The following is an 18,240-nucleotide window of genomic DNA, read 5'->3' as shown; positions in this document are numbered from 1 at the left end:
GAACCGGCCGGGGATCGAACCCGGGCCCTTTAGCATGGTAGTCAGACGCGTTACCGACTGAGCCACCGCGGCCATCCGCTATAAATCATGTGATGTTACAAATCAGTAATATAACGGATACGTTATAATATGTCTGAAAATATCTCAAAGCAAGATAATTATGATACAGCTAAAATTTTACATACGCTGTTTTGCATTGCATTACATGACATCATTTTACAAAGTCTCGTCTTTATCTACATTTTGCAGAGGTCTCACGTCAGTCTCGTTTCTCGTGATCTGGCCTCGTTCTCGTCTCGTTGATTGAAAGGCCCCCTCATGTATTCATGACGAAAGATTTTTTTAAGGCCAAAACAACAGTGTGCCGAAGAGAGCCTGATAGGGCTGCAGCCCCTCCTCTCCCCAAATGTGAGAGAGTAGAACCACCATACGTTGCAAATTCTTATCGGAAAATTGCCCCAGACAGTGGTCTGCTTCAGGATAATCTTACGGAAAACAATATTACTCCAGACAACAAGGCATGTCTAAGGAACTGTGAAGGAATTTACTAAACAACTATTTTCAGATGCCGGCTAAATTACACTCTAGCCCGAGCTATAAGATCGGTAAGATCTCAGGGTTGTAAATGTGGAAAGGACAATGTTGATGTTGATTTGGGACTGGACCTTGCAACGTCCCCCGGTTGTACACCAGTCGTCAGAACGTTAGTCCGCTACTCCTTTAGTCGGGAACATGAGAATCTTTACAAATCATCAGGGCTTGCTGGGTAGAAGAGAAACACAACAAAGTATTCAAAGTTAAACGCAGTTTTATAATCACTTTTATTTCCTATCGTATGTGGACTTACAAGCAAGGTACAGATTTGCTTACGTTTCTGCCTGAAGAGGAACAATTCTATAGCACAGTAAATCACATCACAATCACTAAACACACTTGCATATAGAATTAACGTTGGACAAGACAAACGTAAATACACGAAAGTTTCTGTACTTAATGATTATTTCCGAGAATAGCCAGAATGAAACGAAAATAATTACCAATTACACTATTCGGGCATTCCATTAACCGTTACCATGTTTCTGTTGATTTCTCACCTTCACTTGTTTTCTAATTGAGTCTGTCGTCAGGTGAAAAACATTCAGGCGGGTTCACTTCCTCTGCTGAGATGAGAAAGTGACGTCAACACGAAGAGATTATGACGTATTTCTAAACATATACAAAAGTTCCAACCACAACGGTATCAATCTAACTATAGTTGTCTGTGACAGCTTGCACATTATTTGAAGTAACAACCATTTTAAAATCTTAATATCTTACAAATATAAAACCTTAAACGCTCAGGTTCGTTACAACCTACAGTTTAAAGTGGGATCCGAACCACTATGTGCCTTCACTGGGTATCGAACCCGGAACCCCTTCATTACAAGGTAAGGACGCTACCATTGCGCCATCGGGAGGCCCGCAGGAACGGAACGGACAATGGAATGTCCAACTATATCAATTTTGAATGTCGAATGAAGAGAAACATTGCGTTGTTTGTTTAATAAAATAATTACATGAAATAGGATACAAAGAACCATATACCTAGTCAGCCATCCTGAAACATGCAACAACTTAATTTTCAGTGAAAAATATATCGATTACTCATTAATTAATCTAGTTTTAAAATTAAAATATGTACTATTTCACATTATAATATACATTATGTTAAGTGGTTCGCCTGGATCTGGGAGAGAAAAATAACAAGTTATTTTTTCGATGTATCCGCATGCTACACCGAAGCTTTATCCTTATGTATGCCTGAAACTGATTGTATTGGTTAGTTATCTTGAATTATGTACAGTAATCAGAGATTTATTTATTCTGATAGGCATTTTAATTAGTAGACACACTGTGAAAATATTTTACTTTATTTACCATAAGTACAAAACATTGTCGGTAACATTACAAGAGCAGAGTTTGGCATTGAATTGTTTTAAATAATACTACGTATCCTAGTCTGTCCCAAGCATAAAAAACCGTTGAAGTTTTCATAGAGGCATCTCATGCATGCTTTTCTAGCTGTCCATAGATTCTGCCATGTTTTCTGGTACTTCCTCACAGCCAAACTTGGATATCCTGAAAGAGAAAAGTAATACATTTGTAGTTTCAATGTAAGCATATTATCAGTTATCAAGTATAAAAAAGTACAGTCCGGCTGCGTTAGCCAAAACCAGGACGGAAGTGCGCATGCGCCAACTGGACTGTTCAATGTCAAAATAGGGGTGACGGTAGAAATCACAGACTGAAAACGATGAGCTTTTGTTTGAAGCCGTGCATAGTCCTGGGGCTAGAAATATGGCGGAGATGCACAATAGAGCTTGTTTTCATTTTAGTGAAGAAATTATTTGTACTCACTTGTGAAGTGTAATATGTAGAGTTATATACTTCTTAGTACACTTAAAAATTACAATCTTGTGGGATGCAATGACTCACAATCTTCAAAATAGTTGTTACAAGTGGAAATATGAAGTTATGCTCACTACCATGATAGTATCACCCTCTCTACGAAATTTTTGGCTTAAAGTTGACCCGTATAAAAAGGTTGACGTTTCCGGTCTGGTACCTGTAGGTCTGTGGCAGCAAAGACATTTTGGGAAGGAATGGGTTCCGTGAAGATCGTTTGCTATGGAACATCAATGAAGTAAACTGTTTCAAATTATGGAAGGGTTCAGAATGAAAATAAAAGCAAGCAAATCTATATAAACGAAATATCACAGTGTACAGTATGGCTGGTGCTTCTACCTGCTTCCCCTCTCGTGTTTGGAATAGACCTTTCCAGGTAGTTTTGCCTTACCTTGCTGAACTGTACCCGTAATGATGTGAGATCATTTCTTGAGCATTTTGAAAATACTTATTATAGTCTGTCCCGGCTCTGGAGCGAGCGAACGAAAGCAAGTGCTCTGCGCAAGTAGTGACTCGCGAGGGCTCGGCCAATGAACGCGTGTTCTGCCTCTCTCTTCCGTTATGTGCGACCATTCCAGAGACAGGTATAGCTTAAATAGACCGTCCATTATTTTAGTTGGTAATATGTGTGTTAATGTGTTTTATATGTGTACGATTATCTGTTTATTAGATTTATTTCGGCTGTGTATACATGGCGAAATTAAGACATTCCACTCAACCATATGCTTCGATATTATCTCACATGGCGTAGTGGTAGCGTCGTCGCTTTGTAATCAAAGGGTCCCGGGTTCGATACCCGGTGGTTCGGATTCCACTTTAAACTGTGGGTCCAGTCCCGATTAGCCTCACTGTGCACAAAGTGGACTTAAAACATCAATTCATTTGACTAAAAAAGTACCAAAAAAGTATGCAGTATATAAACACACACTCACATGCTTACCGTTTCACACACACAAATAAAGGTTAAACACACACAAATGCTCAACCTTACACATACGCGCGTACAAACAAATACATAGCGTTACGCTTGAACATAGTCCAGAACAAAAGTGGACATTTTTGACTCTCTTAAAAAATTGTCCAGGGACGCCCATGGATAAAAGATAAAAAGTATCTCTCGGCGTCTCGTGAACGCATGCGGTGCATGCTACGCATGCGTCAATTGTGGGTAAAAGGACAGCTTGCTCTGAGACGACATTCATGAGCATTTCTACATTCTAATTTCTTCATATAGGAGAAGTATTTATTTTACACGAGAGCGCTCAACTAAGCTTATATTACATTTCTTGGATCTGAAGTGAAAGAAAATAATAATTCTTTCCCCACAATTGACGCATGCGTCACTTCAGGTCCAAGAAATGTAATATAAGCTTAGTTGAGCGCTCTCTTGTAAAATAAATACTTCTTCTATATGAAGAAATTAGAATGTAGAAATGCTCATGAATGTCGTCTCAGAGCAAGCTGTCCTTTTACCCACAATTGACGCATGCGTTCACGAGACGCCTCTGCCTCTAGCGCATATGATTGCAATTCGGCACAACGAGTATTGCGAAAATCAAGTTGGTGTAGAAATTCCGACCGACCTTGATTCTCGTTCGTAACGCATTTTAACTGGTTCGCATACGGTACCGCAAATGAGCGAGTGTCATGTTATGTGCAAGAGCATTGCTAATCAGTTGGTTGCACGCAGACTGCTTGCATGACGTAACCATTCGAAGACCATCTTTCCCTCGTTCTTCGTAATTCTCATTTCTATGCAACACGTGGAAATCTGCAAACCCTACTGACATTCAGGCAAATGGAACGCGGACCGAAATACACCTGAGTGTTTCGAAGAGTTATTTTGGTATAAACACTAATTGCACACATAAGCGTAGTCTCTTTCGAATCTTACCAGCGGCGAACACACAGTTAAATGGACTCTTTAACTGTGATTTTGTTAGAAATCATAGGTTTATCACTAGAGAACGGATTTTAAGGTGGAGCACCTTTGAGATATCGTATCAATCTCCTCTTAATAGAGAATCATATGAAGCCAGGATTCTGAATCTCAGTCATCGGCCGTTGCTCTATCAGGCATTCAAGGAATGCCATGTCAGGGCCCGAAACAAGATGGTTCCGAGCAACATTTTCCGTCTTAACAGTTTTCCTTCTTATACAGGATTGACTTTAAATACAGTATAGAGCGCTGCAGGAAATAATGGAAAGACAGATTTACATTTCGCATTACTTATAATGTAGAGTACTAATGCATGTACGTACATGTATAAAAATGCGATAGTTGCAATAAGCATAGCAGAGATTACAATTATGTAACTACACAACATGTTGGTACACTTTTTACAGTATTGTAAGAACGTACAGTACGTACTTATGTATCTTTTCGAACCCGGGACCCCTGGCATCGTAGCGCGATGTGAATAGAGGGAAAGAGAGAGATTGAAAGATGGAATAAGAGAGGTGAAGAAAAAGAAAGAAACAACGAGAGGTAACAAGAAAAATAGAAAGATGACGAAAGAACAGAGGAGAAATAGACAAAGAAAGGTGGAGAAAGAGGGTAAGAGATGAAAGAAAGAAACGGAATCGTAACAGCTATGAGTATTGTAGCGCATTCTTTCATATCGACAATGTTACCGATAAGCGAGTGGCAACAGAGGCGTGTTCCACTTACAGTATTGCATTGTTTTCTTGCGAGCGAAAAAAAATAAAGGAAGAAATTTCCGTCTTACTGAGAATAAAAACATCTCGTTGGTCTTTAAATGGTGTTCCGTTTCCGCCTTAAGCAGGTCATTTTCAGGTATAAAATCGGTTCGCTCTGGGGACTTTTTTTTTTTTTTTTTTTCGTATTTACAGGTTTCCTTCTTATAGAGGTTCCGGGATATGCAGTTTTTAATGTATTATCAAATCTTTCTGGTTTACTAGAGTTAAGGTGCTGAGCAACTGGCATTTGCAGGACACTGACCAGGGTTACAGGGAAGAGAAGAAAACTGAGAGCAACGGACGGTGTGGGGTCTTTTGCTTGGAGTCGTCGAACAAGTAGCAACTGAGGAGATTGAGCTGTCGATCAGAATTCAATTCGATCAGCCATCAGCGGAACTTTATCATCAGAGACAGACAGGTATAGTCCTTTCCAACCATATTGATCTAGACTTGAAGGTATAAATCCAAATGCTTGTGCTTTGCCATTTCTCAGTGTGTAGTTAGTACCTCTCGCACGTTACAATTAAGTTATCTGCCTGGGGCGAGTGCTGGCTCACATGGCTGTTGCATGCTGTTTTCCTAGCGAGCTAAACCATCGGGATGTGTGCGGATTCCGGTTCTTGGTTCGATCCCACGAACCGCAGAGTTCGTTACGATATGCATTTTAGGACATGAAATCAAGTAAAATTAACACACTTTGTTGCACCTTTTTGTACCTTTTGGTGAGATTAGGACATCCATTCCCATTTTACTCCTTCTTTGAGGCTTCAGCACCCTATTCCTTCCTTTTCTTTCTAGTTTTGTTAAAAATTGGACAGAAAAAATATATTTTCACTCTTCTTGAGCAGCTACATAAAAACCTATAGTCTCATTTTGTAGAGCAGAACGAGAGCTATAAAATGGTATAATATATAATATACCATGTTTACCATAAATTATATTATTTGCTACAGTGTTGAATAAAGTATATTAATGTAACTGGTTTAGACCAGAATAAAGGAATTTTATCAGCACTTTTTTTTTTGCAATTTTTTAAAACATTTCAGAACTTTGTTTTTCTTTCCCGACCATAATTTTGCACCTTGAAATACGTTTCCTATTTATCACAATGTTTGGAAGCAGTGGCGGCGATTAGGGGGGCAGTTGCCCCCCCATTTTCGCCACTTTTGCTATACAAAGGGAAATATACTGTCTTTGCCCCCCCCCGGTTTTGGGACCCAATCCACTGATTGGAAGCAACTTTTTTTGATAAATTCTTATTGTAACTAGTTATATTTACTTTTATTTACTTTTTGCAATAGAAGTAACGCTATAAACGGTGTTTGAAACGTGGAGGAAGAATTAAATTTGCCAACCCTGTTTTTATGTGCCTTCTCTGGATGTTAAGGTGAAACGATTTTCGTGGAATCGCTTAATGAATGAAGCTAGACTTTGTTGCATGCTAAATTTAGAACATGTATGCCTTATTTCAATTCGTTATTTCTAATTGCACTCGAGGACTTCAGTATTTTAAGTGGATTGCTGCGTTCACTGGGAATGTACAGTAAACCCTCGTTAACACGAATCCCAAGGGACCGAAAAATCAAGAGTTCGTGTTAAAAAAATTCGTGCTAACCGGGGACTGAATTTTATTGTTGCAATACAGTACTTTCTACACATTAACCATTTACAATTATGTATGTCATCATAGAAAACAGCACTACAGTAATTAACTTTTTAAAAAAGTACTCGTGGATCATTTTCTGGTGAAAAAGTCCTGTATACTGCGATGTCGCAGACGGGAACGCAAATGCCTGGTAACTTCATGGCCAACTGTACTCATAGCTTCCGTAAAACTAGCGGTCAATTCGGATCAAACTCGTACTGGCTACGTTTTAAAGAATAGAAAAACACATTTGAACACATTGTCGATCTGAATCTGTTGTATACAATACTGTATAAGTTGATTGTTGGCAAGATGATAGAGATTGTTGAGCGATTTCTTACATACCTAGCAGAGGAACGACAGAGGAGCAACAGAAAAAAATATGAAAAACTTTGAAAGTTCATGTTAAAGGAGATCTAAAAAACAGTTCGTAATTCGTGGTAACCTAAATTCGCGTTAACCGATAAATCTTTTTATAAGATATAATACATCCCTGCCGGGACCAACATTTTGTTCATGTTAACCGAGTGTTCGTCTTAAGCGAGTTTGTGTTAACGAGGGTTTATTGTAGTAGCTTCTAGAAAAAAAAGTCATTGTTTAATAAGATAAAATAGAATGAATGAACATTCAAGCATACCCGACTCCATTATGTTTTTATTTGTTGTAATAATATAAATATAAGAACACTTATCGTATTTACCGGAAGCATCGTAAAACTAATATGTTTAATGCGGTTTTTATTATAGTTAATTATCATTGATTGTGTCTGATACGTTTACAAGAAAATTCCAGTAAAATGTAACTTAGCCGGCCTCCGTGGGGGAGTGTTTAGTACAGCGCGCTTCGTCGCCAGAGGTCGCGTGTTGGAATCCAGGCCTGGACATGGCAGTTCTTTGTGAATGTCCCTTCATCAATTTCATCACATCATCACTCATTCTTATCATCACGATTAGCCAGAAGTGGAAGACGAAGTAAAATCAATCAATCAAAAAGTAATTTAGTTGCTTCTTAAAATGAGTAACTATAACTCGGTTATCAAGTAACCGTAACAGTAAACGGGTTACTTTCAAATGTTCATGAATGAGGTTTAACAATATTAAACCTCATTCGACATGAAGCATTAAACCCCTGACCTCATACGGCTAAAATGTATAATTCAAGGATTTAGATACTTCCCAGGGTTACGCCGTTTAAGAACACTAGGCAGCGGTTCAAATGTATTACTCTCCCTCCATGCTGCCTTGATGTAATATTGTGATAACCTTTTCCACACTGAATGTCCTTTAAAGCAGGATAGTCTAGGCTAGCTATACTATCTGCGAAGCCTGAAGCCTAGGGAGTAAATACAGAAGAAAAGATCGATTAGCAGTTGTGAATAAACTTACTCATTTCAATAAGAGAATAATGGCGATTCTGAAGTTGGCATCCCGAATTCTTAGGAGTGTGCAACTCGAATTCTTAGGAGTTGGCAACCCGAATTCATGGGAGTTGGCAACCGGAATTCTTAAGAGTTGGCAACTCGAATTCTTAAGAGTTGGCAACCTGAATTCTTAGGAGTTGGCAACCCGAATTCTTAAGAGTTGGCAACCCGAATTCTTAGGAGTTGGCAACCCGAATTCTTAGGAGTTGGCAACCTGAATTCTTAGGAGTTGGCAACCCGAATTATTAGGAGTTGCCAACCCGAATTCTTAGAAGTTGGCAACCTGAATTTTTAGAAGTTTGCAACGTGGCTGTAGTTGGGATAACAACATGGCTTCCTTGAAGACGTCAAGAACAAGCAAAATGAATGTGTCTAACCACTTATACCTGGAGTTTAGGCGAGCCTAATCTCCCTTCCTCCATAGCCTAGGACCACGTGCCATAGTGAGTAGTCCAGGACTTGGACTCAGCATACGCCAGTGCTTTAAAGGTTAGGTCAAACATTTCAGTGATAGCTCAGGAAAGGAAGTGTGGGTAGTTAGAATTACAAACGTCGTCCAAATGACGATTAGAATGATGCAACGATGCTACTGTAAGTCAATGAGATCGTTACAACACAGAAGTGTCCGTTTCTGTACAACAGAAATTAACGCATTCGTTTGTACACGTCACGTCACAGCGAGTATTCCCGTTTCGCCGAATGCTCCAGAGATCAATATCTCACCTGATCAAAATTTTCGGCAAAATGGAACGCTGAATAACTTGAAGGGCGTGAATATTTCCTCAGCTGAGAAATGTCAGTTATTCGAGGCCAAAATGCACCTGTTTATTTTTTTGTCAACATAAACCTGAATGCCTATAGGCATGTTCAGACCCTCTGATTAAGGGGGGGGGGTCAAAAGCCTTGATAAAAGTTCAGTCGGAGACAGAAAAATTGAATTCTTAGGAGTTGGCAACCCGAATTCTTAGGAGTTGGCAACCCGAATTCTTATTAGTTGGCAACTCGAATTCTTAGGAGTTGGCAACCTGAATTTTTAGGAGTTGGATTGCATCTCACTGTTTATTGCATTGATGGGTACTAAACGGGGGCGTTTATAGTATGTGCCCAGGCTCACTGAAAATTAGAAGAATTCCAGCTTCCGTGGCACAAAAGTTCTCTGTCCACCCCCCCCTTTATTTTCCTTCTCTGTGGTTCAGACTAATTTACAAATAAACATGATTTCGTAAGCAGATTCAAAACAACTACACATAATTTATCCATTTCCAATGTGTGACAAATTTATTCTGCGACCACGTTGGTGTAATACAGTACAACTAGGCTAATGTGAGCATGAGCGTCCGCAGGATTTTTTCCAGGGAGGGGCAAGCAAGGTATTTTTTTTTCCAGGAGCCAAACAAGGCACATTTTCATCCATAATAGTGTTGTCCCCTCAAAAAACATTGCTTCAATTTGAATTTATCATGTTCATGCAATCTTGTGGCTGAAATGAAATTATATGTGTGTACTATATAAGTAATGGTTTACTTTCATTTTCCAGGGGGGCGTGCCCCCCCTTGCCCCCCCTTCCGGACGTCCATGTGTGTGAGTGGTATTTGCTGGAGAACATAGTGGGATACTCGAATTACATAGGAAATAAACCCACCATAAAGTATTAGGAGGGGGCAACCGCCCCCCATGCCATCCCACATGTGTGCTGGATGACTACTGATAAACATGTGCAAGCTTAGATACTCATGATGACTTTTGATTGGCTGCTGATGTTGAACAAAGTTTTCTTCTTCCTGGGTACCAAATTTAAGAACAAGGCTAAATTACCAAAAAAAATATTTCATGAATTAACTGAGTTACAAAAAACTGTTCTGGAGCATGGGCGTCGCCAGAAATTTTTACAGGGGGGTCGGGCATGTGATAAAAGTTGAATAGCAGAAAAAATAACAGGATTATTACCAGAGTTATAAATGTCATTATACAATAATAAATATTATAAACTAACAAAAACAAATTTTATTCGAAATAATAATAATTACTATTATTATTATTATATAAATGTGGAGACACGAACCACTAAACGAGCGAAAACCAGGACAACTATTATCCATTATTTCTTTTGCATTTTATGCAGTTAGTATCTGAAATGCATTTTGATATTAACTTTTGCACGTCTCGTTCAAGAAGAGGGTTTAAATGTTAGGGGGGATTTATTTTCATAAAGTTTGTTGTGTGACCTCTTACCTACAACTGTAATTATTAATTTTTTTAAAAACTGTGGAACAATTTGTTCTTTGGATGAAAGGGTAGAATATAACCTTTTTCCTGTATTTTTCACTCAATGTTTTCTATCCAATGCATTTTTACTAAGATTATTCTGTTCGAATACTAACCTAATTAACTTTATTTCTGTTCTTAACAGTAAGAGTAACAAACTTTCGTCTTTCTTCTATCTCTAAATGAACGATGTCAATTTCCAGGGGGAGTCCACCGACCCATTCGACCCCCATCCCAACGCCCATGTTCTGGGGTTATTCCTCACCCCCCTCCCGTCATTATAATGCGAATATTAAATTCACCAGAAAATACAAGACCAAGATTGTCAGCTTAACAAAACAAGTTCATAGCGGTTGAAAAAATCCCCAAATTACTTTTTCTTACCTGATGAAAGAAGATATTGGTCATCGTTCTTTAAGTGTCCTTTGTAAACATGTTTAGATCCACAGAGGCTATCGTCCTAAGTCTTCTCCCTGCGAGACAAAACATATGAACATCAATATGAGCAAACATTGCCACAGATACATTAGATGAAAACTTACCTCTGGTTTTCTCATTGGTAGTGATTCTCGAAGTGTGGAACCGTGTAAAGGTGCCCTAAGAATATGCACACACACCCTGTTCAGACGAATTGTCATTCTCATTAAGCTTGTTGCCATGCAGTGTGCGCATGCGCAGTGTGAGTCCGAGTTGAGTCGTGAGACGACGTACAGGTGTTGTACGCCTCGTCATATTCGTGTACATTTGTGAGGAACTCTTCATTATATTTAGTGTTATTTACATGCTTCATATTATTAAAGTTTAAGTTAATCTACATATATGTTTCATTGTGCCAGAGTGAATGAATACACGATACAACACACCCAGGAACTAGGAAGCTACGAGGGTCACTATTTATATTTTGAGCCTTGGCAACACTGATTGAAGTTAGGCGCGATTTGACGTTTGCACGGAATCGTCTGGCATTATTGACCATAACGTACTTCAAATGTTTTGTCAATAGCTTCATTTGTGTTGTTTATGTTGCCTTGGAGATTGCGCGACAACAATAAAATGGAATTAACTCGTGAACATTTTCGTGCGATGATTTTTTTACGATTTTCGACGTGGATTATCAAGACAAGAGTGCATCGATCAACTTACTTCCACATTTGGCGATGAAGCCCCATCCTTTGCCACTGTGAAACGCTGGTATAACGAATTTAATCGTGGCCGCCATTCGCTCACCGACGAGATTCACGAAGGTCGTCCAAAATCAGTTGTTGTTCAAGAAAACATTGATGCTGTGCAAAACCTAATACTGCAAAATCATCATGTGACATACTGTGAGATTGAGGCAACTATAGGCATTAGTTCCACCAGCATATACATTTCACACCCTCTCGTTGCACAACTGCTTATAATATGTGCGTATAAATGGTGATTTATGTATCGTCTAGGAATATCAGCATAATATAATTTAACTGAAAATTCAGTTTTGTATGCCATCTATGTAATCTCTAGCTACTGCTCTATTCATAAGTATGAAAATGTTGTTTACAGTATATAAGTAAAATTCAAGGGAAAAGGTATCAGATAGTATCGTGTAATGCCTTTCTCCGTTTATATATTTGGTTGGATGTTGGAGCCATGATTATGAATAGACCCCGGATTGTATGTAATATCAAAGTACAAAATATGTATTATCAAAATAATATATAGCTAAATGTGTAGTATCAAAGAATACGAAATATTAATAATAATCGAGTATCCAAACAATTTCAAGAATTCTGCTAGATATTTTTTTTTTTATTTGAACATATTCAACATAATTTTAAGGACATAAGTTGTTCAAATTACCCCCCAGGGTTTCCCCCAGGTACCCATGTCATTCGACGCCGCTTCCAAAGTTAGAAAAGTTCCCGGATTTGAACCGGCCGGGGATCGAACCCGGGACCTTTAGCATTGTAGTCAGACGCGTTACCGACTGAGCCACCGCGGCCTTTTTAATAGGCACTCAAACTCATCATCATAAACTATTTGCAAAATTCGCACTCAAACTCATCATCATCTTCGTCACAACTGGCGCACTCTTCATGTGCCCACTTCTTACATTTTAAACATCTAATCCATCCTTCATTGCCTTTCGAGTCTGTCTGTTTCGTGGCCACTTTGCCCGGAATGACGCCATTACAAAAACTGTGGTCTAACATCTAACATACATGACTTAGCTTTTTCAAACACACATCATTTAAAAGGTTATTTCACGCTGATCAAACAGCACAAGAGCATATGATTATAACGCTTACTATTACTTAGCTATAATCAACAAATTGTACCACTTAGCTAAAATCAGACTTGCGAAAAAACAATAAAATGAGTTCACATCTAGAGAAGTGCAGCCTCCCGCTTCAAAGTCACAGACAACACTGACAGCATCCGTGGTGACTGTTTCGCCCGGCTCCCGCGTGGCGGAAGCACTATACAGCGAAGAAAACTCACAAGGCCACTTTGCCAGCACTGGCCACTTTACCCTTCCTTCCCCTATTTTAACCTAAGGGGTTCGAAGGCTGTAAAGAAATCTCAAGAAATTTTATTCTTGAAAGCTGGTAAGCCTGAATCTGAATATTGCAATTGTGGAATTTGTAAATTTCCAAAATCATCTCATGTCTAATTTATTAGCAAGAGCAATTACAGGAATCTTCAGTTGCGAATTTCCTTCACCTCTTGCCAGGCGAAAAGAGAATTCCTGTTTCGCCTAAAATTGTACGCTGTTTACTATCGTTGCCATAATTGAGGTAGTGGTATCACAACCACATCCAGTTTCCTCCAGAATCGCACTCAGGCACCCATTAAGAGGAGGCTGAGTGATTCCTAAAACCACCTATGGAGGGACATGGACGGAATGATTCTTGCCTAAGATCATGAGTTCTAAATTTAAAAAAAAGAAAACTGGCCTGTGCGATATAGAAGCAAGTGCACACTACACAGATTTCAAGAGACAGAAATTATGAATATTTTTTCATCATTCAGATATCAAATCTACTATAAAATCCTGGAATGGTGTTCTTTGTGAGTGTTCCTTCATCAATTTCATCATATCATCACTCATCCTGATAGTCGCGATTAGCCAAAAATGGCAGAGAAGCGACGCTCAATAACAAAAATCGAATCTATTCTTAGTTAATACATCTTTGACAATGAATATGTAGTAATGCACAAAGGAAAGAAACAAGTGGTTGTTTCCGTTACATATACCCTAAAGAAACAAGAAATACACATTACCTCTCTAAGTTCGCGAAAATATGCGAGGAGACCTCTCTTTGCATTTTTTGCACCTTTCACCGTTGCATTAACTGAAGTTCAAGGCGAACTTCGAAAGTTGAAGTGGTTTAGTTATTTAGTTACGTAACAGAGTTCCCCAGCAAGTTCGTCACGCAATGTAATTGCTGCGAAGACATCCGATTAAGTACGAATCCAAACAGGAATTTCGCACAGGTTTCTGAATGAAACGATATCTGGTATAAGGCTTTTGGTACAAAACGAAATTTTTGTGCTACATTTCGGTACAAAACGAGTACTATTTGACGGGAGTATCAGAACCTCAATTTTCGAATTTCGAAAATACCATTTTAATGGAAACCGGTATTTTGGTATACGATATCTGGTATAAGGATTTTGGTACAAAACGAAATTTTTGTGGTACATTTCGGTACACAACGAGTACAATTCGATGGCAGTATCAGAACCTCAATTTTCGAATTTGGAAAATACCATTTCAGTGGAACCCGGTACTTTGGTATACGATATCTATTATAAGGATTTTGGTACAAAACGAAATTTTTGTGGTACATTTCGGTACAAAACGAGTACAATTCGATGGCAGTATCAGAACCTCAATTTTCGAATTTCGAAAATACCATTTCAGTGGAACCCGGTACTTTGGTATACGATATCTAGTATAAGGATTTTGGTACGAAACGAAATTTTTGTGGTACATTTCGGTACACAACGAATACAATTCGACGGCAGTATTAGAACCTCAATTTTCGAATTTCGAAAATACCATTTCAGTGGAACCCGGTATTTTGGTATACGATATCTGTTATAAGGATTTTGGTACAAAACGAAATTTTTGTGGTACATTTCGGTACAAAACAAGTACAATTCGATGACATCATAAAAACGTCTAAATTTGATTGTCGGGGTTTCATCGTTTCACCGGAACCCGGTATTTTGGTATACGATATCTGGTATAAGGAGCTTGGTACGAAACGAAATTTTTGTGGTACATTTAGGTACAAAACGAGTACAATACGTGTATTTTATTTCGAGTTTCGTTGCTGTCGGGTTGCAGTGAAATGATCCCATTTCTTAGTTCGTTCTTGGTTGTACTAATACCCATTCTCAATCGTTTAACCAATGTGACCGTAGTATATATAGCAATACACGTCACCACGTAACTAGTTGGATGATGTCCCGCCTGGGGTGAGTAAGTGAGTAGAATCAGGTAGGTGTGAGACCGGCAGTCGTTAGGTAGCCCCGGATCCTCAATGGGCTGTTACACCACACGTTATTAATGTATTCTTAATTTAAAATGAAACCTAAAACTATTTTGGAGGATTTAGCTGTAAAGTCAAAGAAGATGACAATTAATTCCATTCTTAGACGTAACGAATACACTCTTGAAAGAATATTGTTTTACTGATTCCGACGTTATTATGTAAGATAGTTGTTGCAAAACAAATTACACTTTTTTTCTTCATAATTCCATATTGGGCACACAGAAATTCAGAATATGAAGTTGCGCAATACAATGTATCATTATTAGCCATTTGAAATTGATTCTTACGTAATTCCCACAGGCACGACGTAAATATTTCGTTAATGACCTTAACAGTAGCAAATTAGCAAAATCTTAATTTCTATAAAACTATGTGGTCTCGTAAAACTGCGTTCCAAACCGATATTTTTTCTTGCATACCTTTTATTTTCTTTTCAACGTGCGTTATATACTTGTATGATTCCTTAGCACCCGTTCTAATTATAATTAATTACAACATTTTTATTATTATATAACGTCAAGCTAAAAAATGAAAACGACAGAGTCCATTGTTGAAAACCTTTCACGATGGACCCTATTCCGGTAACCACTCTCCAAATTTGTGAACTGACAGCATTCACAGCTTTTGCGCTAATTTTTTTACGGCTGCTAAATATCTTTCTGAATAGGAATAGATCTGGAATTGCTATTGCACTTGAACAAAATAGGTCAACGCCTTTCAAGTTGCAAGTCCTGTTGACATTTTTGAAAAATTCTATCACCGAAACATATGATTTTCTTGATTACGTATCAATCCCTAAGATTGTATATTTATTTTATTAAGTCTCTCTGAACGCTTCATGTTGACCAGGGCATTCACTTGTTTTTCTCAGCTGTCTCAAGCCTCTTAGGCATGTTTAGAATGCATTGTGTTGTGCCATGCAAACCTCCTGAGCATTCAGGAACAGGTAACACTTCTGGTTTTAGAGTCAGCGGTTTGCATGGTAGCAATTATATTAATCACACGATTCGGCGATTCGGCATCGAGGAAGAGCTCGATGGCCAGGGAATATAGAGGTGAGACAAGCTTGGAGGTGACTGACTTTGGAGATTGAGTGGGGAGAGAGAAGGTGGTCAGCAAGGCAGGAGGTCGATAGTGGAAGCACGCTTTGGTCAGCATAAGAGAGAAGCTTACAGAGGACTTCGCTATTTTCATTCAGCTAAAGACTTCAGATAGACAGGTAATTATCCTACACCCAGCCATGATACAGGTTCAACGGTTCACAAAATCCAACGAGTGACCATTGTCTTTTCAGTAGTTTAATTCCTTTGTGTAATTTGTACCTTTTGCATGCCAAGCGATAACTCGTCATGTCAATGACGAGTGGTCTCATCAAGAGGATGAATGATGAGTAGTTTACATCACCCCATCGATTAACTGGTTAACCTGCTAGATACTCTTAAGATCTCACGAACTTTAAGGTTCGTTACGATTAATAAATTACCACAAATGCCCTATAAAGTATGCATTCTGATCTAAGAAACTTCAAAAAGAACCTAAAAATTGTCATACAATAACAAAAAATGACAGGGAATTTGAACCAGAAAACTAAAACTTAAGATATTTTCGAATATGATTATTTTATCACCACTACAGATATAGAATCAGTTACAGCAACGACTATCATCTGAGTTCAGTGTTTGAATTTGAGTTACAGTATGTTATAAAGACTTTCTGCTGGTTTTAAAAAACAAATGACTGACAACTGCCATCTAGCACACTTTTTGAATATGTTAATTAATTGTTAAATATATAAATAAAGATCCAGAAGTAAGAAAATGATCAATGCATGATCCAAAATGAAAAAAAGCCTTAATTTGTCACAAAGCGAGCAAATACTAAATAGTGGCGTGCAATAAGGTAGCAGTATTCATAGAAGAAAGAACGTCAAAATTAGGTCTGATTAAAAAAAAAAAGTATACGTAACTGCCCCCCCCCCCCCCTCCTCTTTTGAAAATCCTGGACACGCCACTTGCTAACAGAAAGAAGATTCAAAATCATTAAAATCCTAGCACTACCTATAAAGCCAATATTGGATCTGTACAGTGGGATCCACTAGTATTTCTCGGCAAATTGTCCATGACTATCTTCATTAATTTTTCTCTTACATCCTATGTGATTTTTTAGCGATGGTTTTTATGTATGCTGGTGCAGAAGTTCTCAACAGCCTGCTTTGAGTTTTGATCTTCAAGCTATTATTGGGTCAAATAAAGTGCACGAATATGGTGATGGACAATTTGCACGACAATACTCATGGATCCCATACATAGACTACAAGGTTTCTCAACAATTCACATAGATATGTTTTAGTATGAATTTGTGGTAACAGTAGTATAAGCCGGAGACGGATTTCTTAAAATTTACAGGAGAAAAGATGAGAAAGTACTTACGGAATTGCATTCTTGAGGACTTTCTGAAGCCAAGGAAATTGTTTTTTTAGAATCGTGCAACGTATTTTGTTTGTAAATAAGGTTTTTTCGTCAATCATGCATCTCCGTTGTACAATAGCTCGTGCCGCCATTACCGTCGACTACGTGAATCAAATGTTTCGTGCGTTCGGTTATGTAACCCCCTCACAGTGTAGCAACCACGCGGAAGTTCGAGCAAAAATTTCCTGAAGGAGTAAATCGAGAAAAACCGATGTTGTCCGGATATGCGCAATTGAACGTACCGAGGAATATTTTAGATGATGAAGCACATATTTAGGGGTAAAATGAGTGATAATGGAACCTAACCTAACAGGCCTAACCTAACCTCGTAGGCATACCTCGACCCCGTGAATGGATAGTGGGGCTATCGTGAACAGAAAGTGTAAAAAGAAAAAGGTACTTACCCGAAGAGATGCCGGGTGCCGCACCACGATCGCGCACCGCGAACGCAAAGAAGCAATCACCATGCAGATAAGGGCGTAAAGTAGAGTCTAGCCTCAATTTTCGCTTAAAAACCTTTTGTGAATAGTTTGTGCGGCATTTATCGGTTCATAAGTTTTGAAACACTGCACATCAGCTGACGATACTGCATATCAGCTGACGATAGACAACGTGAGTCAAAATTTGCCCGCCGAATTAGCAACGACCAATAAATGATTATAATGTTAAAAATAACGCATTTTTCATGGAAAAAAAAGTGATATCCAGCTTGAAAAATCTTCCACTATGCATATGAGGTAAGTAGCAATGATT

At 38.5% G+C, this 18,240-nt stretch overlaps 1 long non-coding RNA gene across 1 annotated transcript in view; it reads right to left on the bottom strand.

Moving 5' to 3' along the window:
- Positions 1-1,892: 1,892 nt before the first annotated feature.
- Positions 1,893-18,240, bottom strand: part of LOC145981243 (uncharacterized) — a 36,805-nt gene continuing 20,457 nt past the window's right edge. Inside the window, exons 3-4 of the long non-coding RNA XR_014440942.1 lie at positions 10,860-10,948; positions 1,893-2,118 (exon numbers count right to left, since the gene is read on the bottom strand). This is a non-coding gene — a long non-coding RNA (uncharacterized LOC145981243). The remainder of the gene's footprint in view (positions 2,119-10,859; positions 10,949-18,240) is intronic.

The sequence above is a fragment of the Lepisma saccharinum genome, chromosome 29, assembly GCF_977018435.1.
Source record: "Lepisma saccharinum chromosome 29, izLepSacc3.1, whole genome shotgun sequence".
Lineage (NCBI taxonomy): Eukaryota > Metazoa > Arthropoda > Insecta > Zygentoma > Lepismatidae > Lepisma > Lepisma saccharinum.
The sequence above is the reverse complement of the archived record's forward strand: the minus strand, read 5'-3'. Positions and strand labels throughout refer to the sequence as shown.